The sequence below is a fragment of the Syngnathus typhle genome, unplaced genomic scaffold (genome assembly GCF_033458585.1).
Source record: "Syngnathus typhle isolate RoL2023-S1 ecotype Sweden unplaced genomic scaffold, RoL_Styp_1.0 HiC_scaffold_393, whole genome shotgun sequence".
NCBI classification, from domain to species: domain Eukaryota; kingdom Metazoa; phylum Chordata; class Actinopteri; order Syngnathiformes; family Syngnathidae; genus Syngnathus; species Syngnathus typhle.
The window spans coordinates 27,501-32,840 of record NW_026872296.1 but is presented as its reverse complement, the minus strand read 5'-3'; positions in this window follow the sequence as shown (position 1 = coordinate 32,840).

Here is a 5,340-nt window from a genome sequence, read left to right as displayed (position 1 = left end):
CTGTTGTGCGTAATAATGTGGAACAGTGCATTTTAAGTTTTTTATTTTTTAAAAATTCTGTGATCATTCGGAGGTTTGTTCAATAAAATTAGAATTCATCAAAATAATGGTTGATGACTTGAAAATTATGCTGACTCATTTTGCATCGACTATTTAGGAAAATCTGAGATAAATGTCACTTGCATAATAATTTGGAACACGGTGTAAGTGCGATTGCTGGTGTATTTACTCGTCGTGTCCACCGGAGGACGGCAAATCCCCGCCGCAGCTGCAGCGGCAGCGCTTAAATGTCTTCCCGGCCGCCTGGAACTCTGCACGGGGCGTGTTTCGTCCCGCGCAGCGGTACCAGATCGCGCTGCGCCGTCAGCCGAGCCGCGCGCGGTCCGCTGGAAGTCTACACTGTGTTCCAAATTATTATGCAAATTGTATTTATGTGTCATAAAGATTACATTTTTTGTTTTTCAATTAAACTCATGGATGGTATTACGTGTCAGGGCTCTTTGGATCACTGAGATCAATCTCAGACACCGGGGATCATTACCGGCCAGTTGAGCCCAAATTAAGGAAAAACTACTTAAGAATGGTGTTCCACATTATTAAGCAGATAATTTGAAGTTCGCTTTGAGCAGTGGCGGACGCCAACCCACGACCGGTGGGAGAGCTCGGAGGGCGGATGGGCTTTCAAGGAAGCCCCCCAGGCCGGTCCCACTCAGAATTTTTTTTTTTTTGGCTTCCATAATGTACCGGGCGCGGACGCGAAACCCACGCCGGGCAGGAGAGCTCGAAAGGCGGCTAAGCATTCAAGGAAGCACCGTCTGGAGCTTCAGAGCCGTTCCGCCTGACTTTTAACGTAGAGTACCGGGCGCAAACCACTAACTCAAGCCCGGCATGGCAGCTCGAAAGGCGGCTAAGCATTCAAGGAAGCACCGTCTGGAGCTTCAGAGCCGTTCCGCCTGACTTTTAACGTAGAGTACCGGGCGCAAACCACTAACTCAAGCCCGGCATGGCAGCTCGAAAGGCGGCTAAGCATTCAAGGAAGCACCGTCTGGAGCTTCAGAGCCGTTCCGCCTGACTTTTAACGTAGAGTACCGGGCGCAAACCACTAACTCAAGCCCGGCATGGCAGCTCGAAAGGCGGCTAAGCATTCAAGGAAGCACCGTCTGGAGCTTCAGAGCCGTTCCGCCTGACTTTTAACGTAGAGTACCGGGCGCAAACCACTAACTCAAGCCCGGCATGGCAGCTCGAAAGGCGGCTAAGCATTCAAGGAAGCACCGTCTGGAGCTTCAGAGCCGTTCCGCCTGACTTTTAACGTAGAGTACCGGGCGCAAACCACTAACTCAAGCCCGGCATGGCAGCTCGAAAGGCGGCTAAGCATTCAAGGAAGCACCGTCTGGAGCTTCAGAGCCGTTCCGCCTGACTTTTAACGTAGAGTACCGGGCGCAAACCACTAACTCAAGCCCGGCATGGCAGCTCGAAAGGCGGCTAAGCATTCAAGGAAGCACCGTCTGGAGCTTCAGAGCCGTTCCGCCTGACTTTTAACGTAGAGTACCGGGCGCAAACCACTAACTCAAGCCCGGCATGGCAGCTCGAAAGGCGGCTAAGCATTCAAGGAAGCACCGTCTGGAGCTTCAGAGCCGTTCCGCCTGACTTTTAACGTAGAGTACCGGGCGCAAACCACTAACTCAAGCCCGGCATGGCAGCTCGAAAGGCGGCTAAGCATTCAAGGAAGCACCGTCTGGAGCTTCAGAGCCGTTCCGCCTGACTTTTAACGTAGAGTACCGGGCGCAAACCACTAACTCAAGCCCGGCATGGCAGCTCGAAAGGCGGCTAAGCATTCAAGGAAGCACCGTCTGGAGCTTCAGAGCCGTTCCGCCTGACTTTTAACGTAGAGTACCGGGCGCAAACCACTAACTCAAGCCCGGCATGGCAGCTCGAAAGGCGGCTAAGCATTCAAGGAAGCACCGTCTGGAGCTTCAGAGCCGTTCCGCCTGACTTTTAACGTAGAGTACCGGGCGCAAACCACTAACTCAAGCCCGGCATGGCAGCTCGAAAGGCGGCTAAGCATTCAAGGAAGCACCGTCTGGAGCTTCAGAGCCGTTCCGCCTGACTTTTAACGTAGAGTACCGGGCGCAAACCACTAACTCAAGCCCGGCATGGCAGCTCGAAAGGCGGCTAAGCATTCAAGGAAGCACCGTCTGGAGCTTCAGAGCCGTTCCGCCTGACTTTTAACGTAGAGTACCGGGCGCAAACCACTAACTCAAGCCCGGCATGGCAGCTCGAAAGGCGGCTAAGCATTCAAGGAAGCACCGTCTGGAGCTTCAGAGCCGTTCCGCCTGACTTTTAACGTAGAGTACCGGGCGCAAACCACTAACTCAAGCCCGGCATGGCAGCTCGAAAGGCGGCTAAGCATTCAAGGAAGCGACGCCGGCCGGTCCGCGGGCCAAATAGGGTCCAGTAAAGTACCGGGCGCGGCCACTAACGCCTTGTGGCGGTCGCCTTGTGGCGGTCGGGGGGTGGCGGTCGGGGCTGGCGCTTGGGGCCGGTGGCGGTCGCCTTGTGGCGGTCGCCTTGTGGCGGTCGGGGGGGTGGCGGTCGGGGCTGGCGCTTGGGGCCAGTGGCGGTCGCCTTGTGGCGGTCGCCTTGTGGCGGTCGCCTTGTGGCGGTCGCCTTGTGGCGGTCGCCTTGTGGCGGTCGCCTTGTGGCGGTCGGGGGGTGGCGGTCGGGGCTGGCGCTTGGGGCCAGTGGCGGTCGCCTTGTGGCGGTCGCCTTGTGGCGGTCGCCTTGTGGCGGTCGCCTTGTGGCGGTCGCCTTGTGGCGGTCGGGGGGTGGCGGTCGGGGCTGGCGCTTGGGGCCGGTGGCGGTCGCCTTGTGGCGGTCGCCTTGTGGCGGTCGCCTTGTGGCGGTCGCCTTGTGGCGGTCGCCTTGTGGCGGTCGGGGGGTGGCGGTCGGGGCTGGCGCTTGGGGCCGGTGGCGGTCGCCTTGTGGCGGTCGCCTTGTGGCGGTCGCCTTGTGGCGGTCGCCTTGTGGCGGTCGCCTTGTGGCGGTCGCCTTGTGGCGGTCGGGGGGTGGCGGTCGGGGCTGGCGCTTGGGGCCAGTGGCGGTCGCCTTGTGGCGGTCGCCTTGTGGCGGTCGCCTTGTGGCGGTCGCCTTGTGGCGGTCGCCTTGTGGCGGTCGGGGGGTGGCGGTCGGGGCTGGCGCTTGGGGCCGGTGGCGGTCGCCTTGTGGCGGTCGCCTTGTGGCGGTCGCCTTGTGGCGGTCGGGGGGTGGCGGTCGGGGCTGGCGCTTGGGGCTGGCGTCCGCCAATAGTGGTTTAATTTCGGGAGGAAGATTGATTTTCGTCCCAAGCCCGCCGCTGGAGAAAATTTTAGGTACCAGGAGTGGATTTTTTTTGTCCACTCAGGAGGGGGACGTTGGCTGGTTTGGTGTCCGGGGGAAAGTGCTCTTTTCTCGGCCAGGAGAAAGATTAGACTCCCAGCCCGCCGCTGGAGAAAATTCTAGGTACCAGGAGTGGATTTTTTTTGTCCACTCAGGAGGGGGACGTGCTTTGTTGTCCGGGGGAAAGTGCTCTTTTCTCGGCCAGGAGAAAGATTAGACTCCCAGCCCGCCGCTGGAGAAAATCTTAGGTACCAGGAGTGGATTTTTTTTGTCCACTCAGGAGGGGGACGTGCTTTGTTGTCCGGGGAGAGTGCTCTTTTCTCGGCCAGGAGAAAGATTAGACTCCCAGCCCGCCGCTGGAGAAAATTCTAGGTACCAGGAGTGGATTTTTTTTGTCCACTCAGGAGGGGGACGTGCTTTGTTGTCCGGGGAGAGTGCTCTTTTCTCGGCCAGGAGAAAGATTAGACTCCCAGCCCGCCGCTGGAGAAAATTCTAGGTACCAGGAGTGGATTTTTTTTGTCCACTCAGGAGGGGGACGTGCTTTGTTGTCCGGGGAGAGTGCCTGGTCCCCGGACCAGCCTCTTAGGCGCGCCCGCTGTCATTCTCCGGAGATTAAGTTATACTAAGGGGAGGCTGCCTCCTCCCGCCTGCTGCCCGAGGATGCTGCCTCATCCCCGGACTGGCCTCTTGCGCGCGCCCGCTGTCATTCTCCGGAGACTAAGTTATACTAAGGGGAGGCTGCCTCCTCCCGCCTGCTGCCCGAGGATGCTGCCTCATCCCCGGACTGGCCTCTTGCGCGCGCCCGCTGTCATTCTCCGGAGACTAAGTTATACTAAGGGGAGGCTGCCTCCTCCCGCCTGCTGCCCGAGGATGCTGCCTCATCCCCGGACTGGCCTCTTGCGCGCGCCCGCTGTCATTCTCCGGAGACTAAGTTATACTAAGGGGAGGCTGCCTCCTCCCGCCTGCTGCCCGAGGATGCTGCCTCATCCCCGGACTGGCCTCTTGCGCGCGCCCGCTGTCATTCTCCGGAGACTAAGTTATACTAAGGGGAGGCTGCCTCCTCCCGCCTGCTGCCCGAGGATGCTGCCTCATCCCCGGACTGGCCTCTTGCGCGCGCCCGCTGTCATTCTCCGGAGACTAAGTTATACTAAGGGGAGGCTGCCTCCTCCCGCCTGCTGCCCGAGGATGCTGCCTCATCCCCGGACTGGCCTCTTGCGCGCGCCCGCTGTCATTCTCCGGAGACTAAGTTATACTAAGGGGAGGCTGCCTCCTCCCGCCTGCTGCCCGAGGATGCTGCCTCATCCCCGGACTGGCCTCTTGCGCGCGCCCGCTGTCATTCTCCGGAGACTAAGTTATACTAAGGGGAGGCTGCCTCCTCCCGCCTGCTGCCCGAGGATGCTGCCTCATCCCCGGACTGGCCTCTTGCGCGCGCCCGCTGTCATTCTCCGGAGACTAAGTTATACTAAGGGGAGGCTGCCTCCTCCCGCCTGCTGCCCGAGGATGCTGCCTCATCCCCGGACTGGCCTCTTGCGCGCGCCCGCTGTCATTCTCCGGAGACTAAGTTATACTAAGGGGAGGCTGCCTCCTCCCGCCTGCTGCCCGAGGATGCTGCCTCATCCCCGGACTGGCCTCTTGCGCGCGCCCGCTGTCATTCTCCGGAGACTAAGTTATACTAAGGGGAGGCTGCCTCCTCCCGCCTGCTGCCCGAGGATGCTGCCTCATCCCCGGACTGGCCTCTTGCGCGCGCCCGCTGTCATTCTCCGGAGACTAAGTTATACTAAGGGGAGGCTGCCTCCTCCCGCCTGCTGCCCGAGGATGCTGCCTCATCCCCGGACTGGCCTCTTGCGCGCGCCCGCTGTCATTCTCCGGAGACTAAGTTATACTAAGGGGAGGCTGCCTCCTCCCGCCTGCTGCCCGAGGATGCTGCCTCATCCCCGGACTGGCCTCTTGCGCGCGCCCGCTGTC